Source organism: Grammomys surdaster, unplaced genomic scaffold (assembly GCF_004785775.1).
Source record: "Grammomys surdaster isolate TR1022 unplaced genomic scaffold, NIH_TR_1.0 131, whole genome shotgun sequence".
Taxonomy (NCBI): domain Eukaryota; kingdom Metazoa; phylum Chordata; class Mammalia; order Rodentia; family Muridae; genus Grammomys; species Grammomys surdaster.
The window spans coordinates 5,249,389-5,266,209 of record NW_021604589.1 but is presented as its reverse complement, the minus strand read 5'-3'; the positions used below and the strand labels follow the sequence as shown (position 1 = coordinate 5,266,209).

The following is a 16,821-nucleotide window of genomic DNA, read 5'->3' as shown; positions in this document are numbered from 1 at the left end:
GAGAGAGAGAGAGAGAGAGAGAGAGAGAGACAGAGAGAGCGAGCGAGGAAAGGCCTGCCCACCCCCCGAGGGGGGGGGGGGGGGAGGGAAAAGCCTAAGAGGGCAAGAGAGAAGCTAGATGCAAGAGTGCAGGAGATCAAGAGATCAAGAGAAAGAGGAGGGGGCAAGTAGCCCCTTTTATAGTGGGCCAGGCCTACCTGGCTGTTGCTAGGTAACTGTGGGGGTGGAGTTTAGACAGCATGCTAACAGTCTTCATTCTGTAGCTTGGGCTAGCTTAGAACTTACTATGGAGCCTAGGATGACATGGGAATCTAGACTATCCTCCTGACTCAGTCTCTCCAGTGCTGGGATGACAGGTGTGAGGCACCAAGCCTGTGTTTAAGTATTGCCTGAGGAAGACTGAATCTTGTAGGAAATCCACAGATGCAACGAATCTCACTGGAGTTCTAAGGGACCACTATTTATCCTGTATCACGCACTTCATTCCCACCACAATCCCAGAAAAGAGACTCTATTCTTATATTTTGCAGATGAAAACCCGAGGCAGGAGGAGGATGTCCAATCTCCCCTTAATGACTTATATGAAGAAAGCAGGTGACAGGAAGAAAGCCATTTTCTTTAATGACTGGAAGATATCATTGGAAAGGTACAGGTGGCATTGTAAACAGACTTCCAAGCCCTCTTTTATATGCAAATCGTTACCCATGCTCCTGTAAACAAATAGGACTCACTGGGTTAGAAAACAAAGACATGAAAGTAGATGGGGGATTAGCTAGCTGGGAAGAGAAAGATTATTAACTGGAATGGATATATATAAAATTTAAAAAAGAAACTGAGGCATAGAAATAATGTAACTTGCTCAAGTCACTTTAACTTGTAAGGAGTAGAACTAAGAATTCTGGAGAGAAGGGATGACAAAGGCCCCTACTTCCACCTTCTGGGAATCCAACTAGCAAAAGTACCAACCTCCACCAATTCTTGGGACTCCAAGGGAAAAAACTGAGAGGTGTCCTTTTGTGTGAGACCTGAGGCTTGTCGAGGTCCTAGTTACTTCAAGAGATCAGATCTGGAAGGGTCTTTTGAATAGGAGCTTGGGACCCCTAGCAGGGCCATTTACTTAAGGTTCTCCCAGCTTTAAAATGTTCAGATTTAGAATGGGATGGGTAACAGAGTGTCTGGAGCAGAGACCCCAAAATACAGTCCTTTTGTTTTCAAAAGTGGAGAAACCCCAAGAAGAGGAATACAAGACAGCCTAGCACCTAAGAACTACAATGGGTCTTCATCAGTCGGTAAAGCAGTGAGGTTCATGAGTGAGTTATTAGTTCTCTACAGGATGTTTGGAGTCAGTTTTAGTCGCCACAGCTGGTGTGTAGAAGTAACAATTATCTAGTTTTGACTGAGTAGAATCTAAGGATGCCACTAAATATCCTGTAATGAACAGCATAGCCCCCGGCACAAAGAAGGATGTGGCCCCCAATCTGCCGCCCCTTCCCAGTGAGAAGCCTGCCTTTTTTTTTTTCATTTGATGCATTGTAGCCACCACTCACAGGAAGCTCCGTCTGGGGCTTCTTCAAAGAGTCATTGTGCAAGCAGGAAACCAGCAGCCCGTGAAACTAGAAGGGGGATCAGAGAGCAGACAGAACCACACACATGGCTTTTAACCGACTGTATCTTTCTTCCTGACAGCGAAAGGTCAGTGTTTGCTTCTGTTGATAGGCATCAGGACCAAGGCAGGGGCTGGTCTTGTGCAATAGATTAAAACATGATATCCTAAGGTATCACTCTGTGAATGTTACTTTATGTGTGTGTGTTGAGGGGGGCAGGGATGAAGACAAATCTTTGCAGATGTGATGAAATTAAACCCCCAGCCCTATTATGACAGAATTTCATGTAGCCCAGGATAACTCTGAACTATCAATTCTCTTACCTCAACTTTCTGAATGCTGGGATTACTAGCATGTATTAAGACACATCTAGTTTATTCTGAGGATCCAACCCATGCCTTCATGTGCATTAGGAGGCGCTCTATCAAATGAGCTGTAACCCCAGCTCTGAAGTTAAAGATCTTAAGACAAATTTTTCTGCAATATTTAGGAGGGCCTGAAATACTTAGCATAGCTCCTTATAAGAAGGAGGAAGAAGCCGAGCAGTGGTGGCAGACACCTTTAATCCCATACTCAAGGCAGAGGCAGGAAGAATCTTTGAGTTCAAAGCTAGCCTGGTCTATAAAGTGAGTTCCAGGACAGCCAGGGCTGCACAGAGAAACCTGGTCTAGAAAATCTACCCACCCAACAAATAATCAAATAAATGAAATACATTTTTTTTAGTAAAGAAAGAAGAGGGAGCTTCAGAATGTGCATAACAGAGACCACAATGTGACAGCAGCGGAACTTAGAAGAGGTCACAAGCTAATGAATGCAGGCACCAGATTCTGGAAAAAAAAAAGGCGCGGATGTTCTCTTAGAGCTTCCTGGGTACACACTGCCCAAACACACTGTGATTATGACCCAGAGATACTGATCTCAAAATCCTTGTTCCTAGAACTGGGAGAAAATAATCTTCCATTGCATAGAAATCATTAGTCAGTGGTCATTTGTTATCACAGCCCCAGGAGACTAATTTACCTTGATAATTTACCCTAGAGTCCCCAATTGATCCATTGCTATTGAAGGGCAAACACTTTGCTGCAGACAAGTCCAGAGAAAGGTAATGGAAAATTCCTTTGTTTTGCCCTAATATGTGGCATCTGCCTCCTCTCTGCCTCTGTCCACCAACAGTGACTGACTGACTGACTATCTAGCCAATCACATAGCATTGCCATCATGTGGTTCAAAGCTCTAGAGTCTTTTATCCCATCTGTTATTAGACTGTGGAGTCTTTCTCATTTATTGATCTAATTAGTTTTGAGCCAGGATCTCATGTACTCTAAAGTAACTGAGGATAATCTTGAACTTCTGTAGCTTGTGCCACCACTGACTAAGTGCTGGGATTACATCAAAATAGTCTGCATCATATTTGCTTTTATGTGGTACTGGGGGTAAAATTCAGGGCTTTGTACAGGCTACATTGAGTGAGCCCCAGTCCTAGCCCCAACTGTGCACTCAACATTGTTTTAATAAGGAAAACATGAGGGAACCAATTCTTTTCTTTTAAACGTTTATTTATTTTTATATATGTGAATATACTGTGACTGTCTTCAGACATACCAGAAGAGTGCACCGGATTCCATTACAGATGGTTGTGAGCCACCATGTGGTTGCTGGGAATTGAACTCAGGACCTCTGGAAGAGCAGTCAGTGCTCTTAACCGCTGAGGCATCTTTTCAACCCCACTCTTAACATTTTTAAAACACTTCTGTGAATTGCATGTACATATACATGTGTCACCGTGCTCATGTGGAGGTTGGAAAACAACCTCCAGTGTCAGTCTTTGTCTTCTTCGTTGTTTGAGACAGGGTCTCTTTATCACTGTCTAATGCAGATTAGCTGGCCCAGGGAATTTTCCTGTGTCTTTCTCTTATAACTATGTAAAGGCATTAGGATTAAAGATGTGCACTACCAAGTCTGTCTTTTTGTGTGGATCAGAATGCATGTTCCCATGCTTGCATGGCAAACCTTTTGCCCATAAATCCACCTCTGCAGTCCTCAGTTGCTGAAAGAAAGAGAAGCCTTTTCCTGTGCCACATGTACAGCTGAGCAAACCAGCAATGTTGAATGTTGGAAGGACACTGGGGCATAAAGAACGGAACACACACATGTCCATAAGAAGCACGTGCTTAACATCACTTTGTACCAAGCTGTATCTTTTAAGCTGGTCTTTCCTGGTACTGGGGCGGGTGCTGACACTGACAGAATCTCTGAAAGCAAATATTTGAGGAGGAACCTTTACTTAGTGACGAGGTCCCCGTTGAAATGAAAACTGCAGGCAACGAGAAGTATGTGGATTATGTGGCCTGAGGGCAGGCAGAGGGATCTGAAGAAGCCTGATCTCCTGCCAAGGGACAGCTCTGTTACAGTCCAGGCACAAAGCCAGCAGCCCCTCCTGCTCTTCCAGCTGCCAGCTCCCTTCAAATGTGGATTCCTGCGTACCAGCTGCTCCCCTCTGGAGTGCCACTGAATTCTAGAAATCCCAAGCAGCTTTGTGAAAGCAACCAGAGAAGGAGAAGGTATTTTAAGAAGTGTAGTAGTGTTGTCACCACTCTAAGGAACAAAGAACGTCAATGCTAGTCTATCTACAAGGTGGACTTACAAGCAGCCATCATTCACACGAGCAACATTCCTTATGCGCAAAAGTTCATTCCATATCGTTCTGGCTTTGTGTCCAGGTTATTTCATCTTATCATTTCTTCTCTTTAAAAATGGATCTTTTTCTGTGCGGAACATTGTACTCCTCCCTGAAGGCATTTTCTCTGAGACATGTTCCAGTCCTCTCTTAAGGATTTGAGGGTATGACACTGGAGGGAGGGAATCAGGAATGCAGATTGAGGTGCCTCCAACTCACTCTTGACTGAGCTTCCATAAAATCCTCACACTCTTCTTTGTTCCTTGCTTCCCACCAAGGAAAGAGTTGGCCGGATCCAGGTGACACCAAATAGTCTGAGTCAGCAAATGCGTTTAGAGCTCCATTCCAGGACGTCAGCAACAACAGGGTAATTCAGTCTCTTTTTCTTTCTACTTGTTTTTAAACACTTATTTTTCCGTTATTGCCCTGCTGGGTAAGTAGTTATTTTTATGAAAACAACGACATTCGTGCTACTTGATCTTCTTCTTTTTCTTTTTTGGTGCTGTTCTTGATGGGCATGGAACTCAGGGTCTCACAAGCGCTAAGCACTCACTACACCACTGACTCACCCCAGCCCCTCCTCTGCCATGTGAGAGCTTGCTGAATGGCTTGTTCTGGAACTGGCTTTCAAATCAAATTCATGTTTTTCTCTAGAGTTGGAGAACAATAAAATGGTCATTGGTCCTAAGTTTCTCGGATTGCGTTACTTCAGCTCAACTTTCATGAGTTATTTCAATAAGTTTACTACTAGACCTGTCACAATTCTCTGCTTGTTTAATTCTTACTCTAAAAAGCACGTGGGGTTGCTGAAGAAATGAGCATCGAGTCTCGCAAAGACTTCCTTTTTAAAAATTCAAAATTCCTTCTATTTGTTTCTTTTCTTGCTTTCTTTTCCTTTTTTAATATTTTTATTTTTTGTGATACTTTTCTCATGTACCCAGGCCAACTTAGAAGTCAATAGGCCAATGATGATGTTGAAGCCCAACTTACGTCATATTGGGGATAGAACCCAGGCTCTGTACTTGCTAGACAAACACTTCAGCAACTCAACTGCAGCCAACACTGAGGTTCCTTTAGTCCCAAGTTTGGTGTCTACACCACTGGAATCTGTGCTCAGAGGCCTCCACAGTCCTGGAGGACTGGCTTCTTTCCCTACTGTATTGTTTATGGAGCTGTCCTTATACTGTAGTCACACTAACACAATTAAGTCTTCATTTCAGAATGGTGAACAAATGAGTACAAATGCCTTTTGTGTAGATAGAATCACAATTTTTATTGTTAATGAACTATTTAATGATGGATAATTCATCTTTTTATGTGTACGGGTCTATGAGGTCAGAGCTTCAAATATAGTCTATAAGTTTCACTACAGTTAAGACACTGATGATTTACATTATCCCATAAACTTAACTTGCCTCTTTTGAAGTCAGTCTCCTCCCACCAACTCCTAGTTCCTGGCAAGCACTTAATTGTTTTTGGTCATTATATCTTTCCTTTCCTCTCCCCTCCTCTCCTCTCCTCCCCCTCTCCCCTCCCCTCCCCTTCCCTTCTGCTCCCTTTTCTTTTCCTTTTTCTGTCTGTCAAAATATATACACCTTTTAAACTTTACTCTTAACTCCTAAATGCTGGTTTGTTTTTATAAGCAATGCTACCATACCCAGTGTATTGTTGTTGTTGTTAAATAATATTACACAAACGGAATTCAATAATATGTGGCTTTTGGCTTCTGCAGTTTTTACTCTGTATTGATGTGTGTGTGTGTGTGTGTGTGTGTGTGTGTGTGTGTGTTTGTCACAAGGTCTCTTGTAGGCAAAACTGACCTCAAACTCCATTTGTAGTTAAGGATGACTTTGAACTTCTGATCATCCTGTCTAATGTTTTGTGTTTGGTTCCGGAAGTGAGTCACAATAGAGTAATTTAGCATTTCCTTCTTTCTTTTCTTTTGTTTTTAAACGTTTATTTTTTCACTTTTGTCCCACTGGGTAAATAGTTATTTTTATGGAAAAATAAAACAACAACCAGCATTCCCTGCTACTTGACTTCTTCCTCTGCTTACTTCTCCCTCCTCTTCTTCCTCTTCCTCCTCTTTCTGTGCTGCCATTGCTGAGCGTGGAACTCAAGGTATCACATGTGACAAGCACTTGATATCCTCAGCCCCTCCTGATGAGATACTGGAATTCTGAAATTATAAGTATATATCTCCACCCTGGTTTACACAATGTTTGAGATCAAACCCAGGTCCTCATTCATGCTAGTCAATCACGATACCATTTGAGCCACATGCCCAGGCTCTCCATAATGGTTTTGAGAGCCATTCATATTGTTTTTTTAATATCAACTGTTTATTTCTTTGTGTGACTAAGTAGTGTTCCCTTGCATAGTTGTACCAAGTCTTGTTGACACACTCAGCTCTTGACAGAATATTTGGGTTATTTCTAGTTAAAGGCAACTCTGAACCAATGTTCCCAATGAAATGTCTTATGTGACTGCTTCCATTCTGCTGAATACTTTACATTTGAAAAGTTGTATTCTCATTTATGAAAAATTTAAAAGAGATTGCCCAGGGCTGGCAAAATGGCTCATTGGGTAAAAATGCTTGTTACATAAGTCTCGCAATCCGAATTCAATTCCAGAAGCCCAAATAAAAAAACCAGCTTTGGTGACGTGAATGGGAAATCCTAGCAGCCCTAAGGTGAGATGCAAACCTGTGACAATGGAATCACCAAAAATAGTGTGGGTCAGCTAACCTGGAGTATGCCATGAAACAGGGTACTGATTCCCCACATGCAAGATGTGTCATGTGCAAGCCTGAATTCTCATTCTCTCTCTCTCTCTCTCCCTCCCTCCCTCCCCGCCCATGTGTGTATATACATACAAACACACACCAAACACAAATGAATAAAAAAATTAAGAAGAAATTATATAGTTTGTATCCCAACGAGTATAAGATTCAAGTGCACCCGAGTGTGACTGTGCATGCCTGTAATCCCAGCAGTCAGGAGGAGGAGGAGGAAAAATCATTATAACAAACTCTAGCCTGATCTACATAGGAAATTCTAGTTGAGACTGGGCTGCAGGGTGAGATCTTGTCTCAAAAAAGGGAGCAAACCCAACAACAAAAATTAGTCCTCCCTTGGAATTGAGCATGGTAATATGTACATGACATACATGCTTATATGCTGAGTGTAATTCCAGCATCCTGGAGGTAGGAGAATCATAAGGTCAAGGTCATTCTCCATGAGTTCAGGCTACAAGGTAAGACTATCACAATGAAATAAATGAATAAGGGACCAGAGTATTCTGGTACAAGTGAGTAAGTGGGTAAGACTAAGAAAAAGAACATCCAAGGACCAGTGACCACTAGGGCACATCTGTGAACAGTCAGGGTGCAACACTTACGTCCAAGTCTACACAAAATGAGAAGGTGTCAAAGCAGAGAGATGCTACCACACAACTAGACCAAAAGCAAAGCATCCCCATAAGTGCAGAAATGCCAGGAAATGTTTACTGAACATTCAGCCTATTTCCTCATTCATCTGCTCACTCCTGCTCAGATTCATTAATTTGAGGGTTTTTAAAAAAAAATTTTTGGTTTGTCTTGAGACAAGAGGCTCATAATATTCCAAGCTGACCTCAAACATTTCACACTTGCTATGTAACTGAAGATAATATTCTATTTCTAATCTTCTTTCGTTGGGTATTTTAAACCCTTTTCATGAATGAAAAATTCTATTAAAATTGTTAGTCATACATAGGCCTGAACACACCATGTAATATGTGTAGAGATTCTTCCTTCTGCCTTTAAGTATGCTCCATGATTTAAACTCCGGTTTTCCTTTACCTGATGAGCCATCTCACCAATCCTCACCTTTTAAAAGCTACTTTTTAAATATGACTTTCAAGTTAGCCACTATGGTTCACCCAATGGAATTCTATGTAGCATTCAGGAGACTGAAGCAAGAAGTCAACTGAATTTGAGGCCAGCCTGGATGCACAGTGATTTCTGGGGTTACATAGACTCTGTTTTAAAAACGAAACAAAATAAAAGTAGGCATTGTGGCTCATGCCTGCAATCCTAGCCCTTGGAGGCAGGAGGATCAGAAGTTCTGTTCCTTGACTAGATGAGATACTGTCTCTACAAACAATAGAATATTTTTTAATTTAAAAATAGTGGCTTTTAGGTGTGATTTTTAAAACTTCTATTAAGTTATTATTATCATCATCATTACTATTATTATTATTTGTGTGTGTGCACATGTATGTTTGTGGCATATGTATGTGTGGTATATGGGCATGTTCATGCATGTAGAACCCAGGCATGGATGTCGGTGTTCTACTTTGCCACTCTTGCCTTATTCTGGAACCTAGGCTGTGGCCATGGCTGGAGTCACGGGCTCACACAACCATGCTCAGCCCTTTCCATTTGTTCTGGGAGATTATGCTCAGCTATCATACTTGTACAGCAAGCACTCTTTACAACTGAGCCATTTTCCTAGCATACATGTAATTTCCTTTTACAGATGGTGGAAGGAAAGGTTGCTAATGAGAAATATGCATATATTATAGTACACTTAAAAGCTGAGGAAGTAACTCATTTCTTAGAGTGCTTGCTTAGCTACAGAGAAAGTCCTGGGTTCAGTCTCTCAGCATGGTAGCACATGTCTGAATTCCTAGTATGGGGGGGGGAGGGAGGGAGGGAGGGGGGAGAGAGAGAGAGAGAGAGAGAGAGAGAGAGAGAGAGAGAGAGAGAGAGAGAGAGAAGGAGGATTGGAAACCAAGGTCATCTTCAGCTACATAGTGAGTTGAAGGCTGGCCTCAGTGACATGAGACCCTGTCTCAAAACAACAACAAGACAACAAAAGTATCAGTCAGCTCTTAAGATTGCTCCTTAGTAAGGTTCTCTCCATGCAGGAGTAGGATGGTAGCTGTGACGTTTTGGGACATTTTCCTCAGGTCCTGTTCTTACAGGATATCATTTGGACCTTTCTTACTAGTGACTTTCTTACATGGACTGTTTTTGGCTTTATAATAATTTTTTTTCAGGACAAAAGTAGAATTTATCCTGATTATTTGTGTATAAATCAATGAATGATGCTGGAATGTCAATTGTGTGTGTGTGTGTGTGTGTGTGTGTGCGTGTGTGTGTGCATGTGTGTATGTTTTGAGACAGGGTTTCTTTATGTAGCCATGGATGCCCTGAAACTCATTCTGTAGACCAGGTTAGCCTCGAACTCGGAGACCTGCCTGGCTCTGCCTCCTGAGTACTGGAATTTAAGGTATGTACCACCATTACCTGGCCAATCATTGTTTTTATAGAAAAGGAAACAATAGCAACCAAACATTCATCCCTAGAAAGTCTCCATAGCAGATAATTGGACTGTGTCCTAACAGACAACCAGGCTACCTGGAGCTCTCTTCTGACAAACTGCTGTGGCATCACATGAATAGAAACAGCATGTTGTAAGATTTATTTCCCAACAGGAGCCAACTGGGACTGACCTGATTCTTCATGTTAATTGATCAAATGCTATTGTTCAAACTTGTCGATGTTTCTCTGTTGGCATATTGGTTTAAAACCCTGTTATTTGAATCCTGTGGTAGGTTTCTAATGCACACACACATGCATACACATATATCTATATACATATACACACATATGTATGTATCTACGTACATACGTATGTATGTATGTATGTATGTATGTATGCATGTGTGTATAGTTTTATGTATTTTAGACTGGCTTTGAGGTCACTGTGGAGCTAAAGATGACATTGAACTTAGGATAATTCTGCTTCTACTGATGCTTGGATAGACAGGTACCATGCTATGAGATGCTGAAGATTGAGTACAGGGCCTCACATACATTAGGCAAGTGAGAGCTGCATCCTCAGCACAAATGTTTTCACTGACTATGCATTGGTACCAAATATTCTAAAGCTAATCAAGCACTTTGAGCTCTGGTAAATATAGGTGACCCCAAACTGTTACTTGATGAACCAGAAGGCAAAATACCTGTATCCTCTTGCTTGCCTGAGCTGAACTATGTCCCCTTAAGCTTACATGAAAATAGATACTGAAGGAAACGAATTTGTAAGAAGAGTAAAACCAGAATGGTCAACTTCTATCTATATATAGTTCACCCCCAAAGCAGGGCAAGCAAATAAACAGCAGTCTGAGCCATATGTGCCTCCCATATAAAGAGGATGTGAAACCAGAAGCTATGGAATCCTATGAAGCAAGCAGAAAGTTATTTTCTTTATTCTAAAACATTTAAGTAATTCATAATTAATATAAAATACTAGATGAGAAGACAAATGGGCTATCAATAAGTAAAAGCTCTTAAAACTATCTACTAGAAACTACTAATAGCAATATAACTGTGAACCTACCTATGTAGATGATCTAGTTATGTAAAAAAAAAGGGGGGGGAAACAAAGGTATATGTGTTTTTTTGTAATCCTAGCACTAAGGAAACTGAGGCAGGTGGATTGCCCATGAATTTGAAATCAGCTTGGGTGAAATTATGAGTTTCATACCAGCCTAGGCTACAGAGTGAGACCCTGTCTCAATAACATAAAAGTACAATAATTATATGTACTGTCCTACAATACTGACATTTGTTCTTTTAATTATGTTTAGCGGGGCATGTTGAAGGGATCTTTTTGGCATTTGTCCATCTGTTGGAGACAAAACTTCTCAGTGGCCTGAGACCTCATCAAGTAGGTTAGTTAGCCTAGCTGCCTCCTGAAGACACTCAGAGTTACAGGTGTATACCACCACACTCAACTTTTAACAATTTTTTTTATTAATTGAGAATTTCAAATATGTATTCTGATCACATTCCCCTCTGATTCTTAGCCATTTTTCTAACATGTATTCTAAGGGCTGAACTCTTAGGACCTCACGTTTGCAAGGTAAGACCTTTACTGAGTGTTAGCTCTCCTGCTACTCCAGAGTCTAAGCTCATAACACTTGCAATATTGCTTCTCACCTAATCCCCTTTGGTTGAACAGCTAGGTTATTTTCAGTACTTCATTGTTTTAGCAGTCTGGGTTAGTTTAAACCACTATCGTCTCAAAAGGGTGGTGGTAGAAGGGAGAGGCAGAAGGGTCATCGGCCTTTCAGGAAGAGCATTACAGGAGGGCATCCAGGACCAGATCAGAAGCTGTTTATTCTTATGATAGAAGTTAGGGAAGTCCATAAAATCCCTACAGAGAGGGACTTTCCAGGTGTGTGCAGAAGGCATATGTGCAGTACTATAGGAGATACAAGGATTGCATGGCTTGTCATAGTAGATAATAACTCCATGGGAGAAAAGAATAGCCTAGTAATTGAAATGCTGAGTAAAATTTCTACAGTCTGAACTCTGATCTACTGTGGACAACAACTTTAAGTAAGGAAGTGAGCAAGTAACTCACCCAGGGGATTGGGTGTGGTGGGAAATAGAGCAAAGGATGACTCACAAGATCAGCAGACAGAACAGGGCCAGTGGGGACAAGGGAGGAGCCCTCAGGCAGAGCAGAGCAAGGCAGTCAGTCGCTCCGCGCTCTAGGTCCCAGGCACCACACTGACTGTGAACACAGGATCTTCTTTCCTTATGTCTGTATTTCATCGTTATTGTGTAAGAAATTGTCCAATTCTTATCTTTTCACTGTAGAAAAAATTTAAAGTTCACATGTATTGAGAGAAAGTTGGTCAGCCATGGTAGCTAATGTCTATAGTGCCTATATATGCCATGCCTATATATAATGCCTATATACGCCCTGCAGGGAGCTGAGATGGGAGGATTATTGGAAGTTCAAGTTCAGACTGAGCTGTATAGTGAGTTTAAGGCTAGCCTGGGCTACATAGTGAGACCCTGTCTCAAAACCAAAAGAAGAAAAAGAAACGGGCGGTGGTGGCGCACGCCTTTAATCCCAGCACTTGGGAGGCAGAGGCAGAGGCAGGCGGATTTCTGAGTTCGAGGCCAGCCTGGTCTACAGAGTGAGTTCCAGGACAGCCAGGGCTATACAGAGAAACCCTGTCTCGAAAAAACCAAAAAAAAAAAAAAAAAAAAAAAAAAAGAAGAAGAAGAAGAAGAAGAAGACTTGGAATTTGCCGGGCGGTGGTGGCGCACACCTTTAATCCCAACACTTGGGAGGCAGAGGCAGGCGGATTTCTGAGTTCGTGGCCAGCCTAGTCTATAGAGTGAGTTCCAGGACAGCCAGGGCTACACAGAGAAACCCTGTCTCGAAAAACCAAAAAAAAAGAAAAAGAAAGAAGAGGAAGTAAATTTAAATCATCCATCACCTCCAGCTCTCTTGGTATGAATTTGTTCAAGATTTTATTCTTTCTACATAATTTGCTTGCTTTTATTCTAATTTTTATTTGCTTAATTTTGTGACAGGGTCTCATATAGCTTGCACTGCCACGCCCAGCTCTACTAAATGTTGAAACAGTGCGCTGTTTTGTTGTCGGCCTGTCTCTGCCCAGTGATAAGAATTCTTATACTGACATTTCAACTATGGAAAATATAAAACTAGGATAAGGCTTAGTTGCTAGAGTGCTTGCCTAGCATACAGGAGATTCTGGGTTCAACCACCCAGAATAGAAAATATTGAAAGTGATGGGAAATATGTATAATGCCAGATCTTGAAAGGCCAGGGAATATCCCAAGTCCAAAATGTTAAACCAAGGTGCTACTTGTGGTGGTTAATATTAATGGCAAAATTGACACCTGGGAGACAGGCCTCTGAGCACACCTGTGAGAGGTTGTGTAGGTTAGGATTAGTATCATAGAATGCCTCTAAGGAATTGTCTTGAATAAATTAACCAATGTAAGAAGACCTATCTTAACTGTGGGAAGTACTACTGTTTGGGCAGAGACTCTGGACTGTATAAAATGGAGCCATTAAGCAGAATAGCATGTGTTTGTGACTCTCTCCTTTCTGGTTATGAATGTGATGAGACCAGCTGATTCAAGTTTCTACCACTTTGGCTTCCTTGCCATAATGTACTATTACCTGGAATTGTGAACCTAATAATCCCTCTCTCCCTTAGGTTGCTCCTGTTAAAGTATTTTATCATAGCAACAGAAAAGAAACAAATCTACTGTCCTAGTAGAGGAGATAAGCCACATCTTAAGTCCTATCTAGTATCTTTCTTAAAGTGCTATGATCCTAGCCTGAAGCGACCCTGAGTTAAGGAATTTCTAGTAAGACCAGCTTCCGGAGTTATGACTTTATATCTTAACTAGTACTTTCATGAAAGTGCTAAACTTAAAGGCTCCTAACCTCTAATCTCAGAGATCTCACACTTCTAACTTATTTAAAAGTAAAGAATTACTATTGTTGTTGGATCTCCTAGCCCAGTTTCAAATGGTGGGCTGCAAGAGTCACAGATATTTCACCTGAAATCTGTCTCAGTGCATCTCTAGTTACCAAACCTGGAAGGAATCTGTCATTGAAACGTAAGATCACCCTTGTGTTCATAAGGAGTTCAAGACAAGCCTGGGGTACCTGGCCTAAAACAGCCATGATGAAAAAAAATGGACAGCTCTGTGTTGAGAGTACTTCCTGTTCTTTCCCAGGACTTGAGTTAGATTCCCAGCACCCACCAGATGGCTCATAATCACCTGCAACTGCATTCTAGGGGATTGGACTCCTTTTGGCTTCTGTGGGCATCCGTCGCAACACAGACATACATGTAGGCAAAACACTCACTCACCTAAAGTAAACATGAGAAATCATCATCATTGTAATTATAATAAAATATATGCATTTAATCAAATAGTAGTGGATATTAGTGGACCTAGATAATCTTAGCCAGTACTCATTGTCCCCTTTGTTCACTGAATTCTTGATATTTACAAATCTGATCTTCCTTTCAGATGACCTCACTGAAGCTTAAAAGAAACTGGCATTAAGTAATTAATTGTGCCTGCTGTTGTTGTTGAACCCCGACAGTGTGCTTTCAGAGAGCAGAGGACAACCTGAGTCAGTTCTCTACTTCTACTGCATGGGTCCTGAGGGATTGAACTCGCATCATGAGGCTTCCTTACCTGTCTTGCTGATCCAGTCTCAAAGATCTTGAAGTGCTCATGGAATCAAGCAAGAAGAAGAACCAGTGGGCATGAGGTCTGATTTTCAACGTGAAAACCCAAAGCATTCTTTCATAACTTTTGTGATCGCTCTCTGAATAGTTCAGAGGAACTTTTTTTGTTGTTTTGAAAGCCAAATGTCGTTCACAATTGTGTTATTTGATTAAGCTTCAGGACTACTTTGTAAAGTGTTGTGGAATAGACTTGTCAAGCCCAAGCCAAGCAAAGATCATTTGATCTCCACCCCCTCCCATGTTGCTCTGAAAGAACATGTTTTTAGAGCACAGTCATCACCATCCTCCCTTTCTTTCGGCTCTGATGTACTATGGAATATCAGAGAATCAAGCAGCATAGGTAGGGGTAAAAGGGTCACAGGGACAATGAACACATCCAGTTTATGGAACAAAGATTCATCAGTTCATCTCAAATCAATATTTTGATAGTGGAATTAGAAAGAGGCCTTTTAGATCTGTGGGGGGGGGTTAGATGGTAGAATGCCTACCTAACATGCTAGGGTCCCTGATTTCTGCCTCATTGTTATAAACACATTCCATGGTCAAAAAGAAAGAGACTGTGATGGGACAAGGCAAAACTTCACTCTTGATCAAGAGGCTGTGCTCAGAGGAATGAACACACAGAGACAGGAAGTGCACTCGGTTTTATTCTAACACAGGTGGTATCTGTGTCATTTCCTCCTTGGCTGAGGTCTGACCTCGGAGTCTTATTTGATTGGCTAGTCTGTAAAGAATGTGTGCAGAGGAAATGAAGGAGGGAGGGGGAGAGGGCTGTTGCTGTAAGGGGAAAAGGGTCACTGCTCTGGGCCACCACATTCCTGGAATGTAGCTGGGAGCTTTCATATGAACAAAGGTTTTACTGGATAGGAGGGGGATTAAAACTTTTGCATAAAAGTCATACAAGGCACAGAAGAGATCTCTATATATCTTAATTCCTTGTCTTACAACACAAGTTTTATAGTATTTGATGAGAAAAGCCTCATATCTAGTATTTCTTACACTAGCACCATCAAAACTAAATGAACATACAAATATTAAATGGAGTGCATGCCCTTGCTAATCTCAAGTAAGATGCTGTCAGAAGTCTAGGCTGATTGTACAGAGATTCAGTGAGCTCAGAAGAGACAATGATATAGATAGAAGCACAACTCTCCTGTTATTTCTGATGGCTGCATTTACACAGTAAGGAAGCAGATAATGCACTTAGTCATGGCATTGATGGGGATGTCTACGGTATTCCAGACCCCTTGGTGGGTAGTGGGTATGTAGCACTTCATGAAACTTCCAAATTCGTACAGGATGGAAAGCTGAGACTTTAAGTAAAAAGCTAAAAAGGTAGATAAAAGAAGTCATCATGCAATGTGATGAGGGGTTTGAAATGGATTAACAGTCTAGTCGGCAGAATGCTTGCTTGGCATGTGTGAATCCCTGCGTTTGATCCCTATGGCGGAATCAAACTGAATGTGGTGCTATATCTTTATACGTAGACCTTGGGAACAGGCAAGAGGATTAGAAGTTCATGGTTGCCATTGATTACATAGGGAGTTTGAAGCCAGCCTGGGATTCATGAGACCTGACTATGAAGAAAGAAAGAAAGAAAGAAAGAAAGAAAGAAAGAAAGAAAGAAAGAAAGAAAGAAAGAAAGAAAGGAAGGAAGAAAGGAAGAAAGAAAGAAAGAAAGAAAGAAAGAAAGAAAGAAAGAAAGAGGAAAGATACATGAAGCCTATTATACAGTAATGGGACTGAGTGAAATAGCAAGTTCCAGGACAGCCTGGGCTACATAGGAAAGCTGTGTCCAGAAAAGAAAAACAGAAAAACACAGAAATTAAGAGGGAATAAGATTTTAAATAGACATCTCTCCAAAGAAGCTTTTCGGGTAGCTAATACCCACAGGAGTAGTCGTTCAACATAATGAGTCATTAGGGAAATGCAAATGAAAACCACACCCATAACAGTAATTCTCATTTAAACAAAGCTAAAAAACCAGTGTTGGTGAGGATGCAGACAACCTGCAACTCAAATACACCATTTGTTGTTGTTTTGTGTTACTTCCTTTCTTATATTCTGTCTTATTATTAAGCCCAGGGTAACCTTGATCTCACTTTGTAGTCCAGGCTAGCCTGGAACTCAATGGGAATCTTATCTCAATCTCTTCAGTGTTTGGAGTAGAAGCATGAACCACATTGTGCCTAGTTTTCACACACTATTGTTGCTAAGAATATAAAAGAGTAGAGCCACTTTCTAAAGCTGTTTGCCTGTAACTTAGCTCAGTAATTCCTCTCCTGGGAGTTACACCCAAGAGAAATGGAAACATGCATCTGCACAGAAACATCCATACAAATGGTCACAGTGATATTATTTGTCATAGCCAAGAAGGGTACTGTAGGGGAAAGGGGCTTATTCTGGCCCACAGTTCAAAGGTCCTGTATGTCATAGTGGGAAAGTCAA

General features: G+C 41.3%; 1 long non-coding RNA gene across 1 annotated transcript; it reads left to right on the top strand.

Annotated features, from left to right (window-relative positions):
* Positions 1-1,590: 1,590 nt before the first annotated feature.
* LOC114616278 lies at positions 1,591-4,965 on the top strand. Its single transcript, XR_003710617.1, has 2 exons — positions 1,591-1,692; positions 4,560-4,965. It is a non-coding gene; the product is annotated as an uncharacterized LOC114616278 (long non-coding RNA).
* Positions 4,966-16,821: the final 11,856 nt, after the last annotated feature.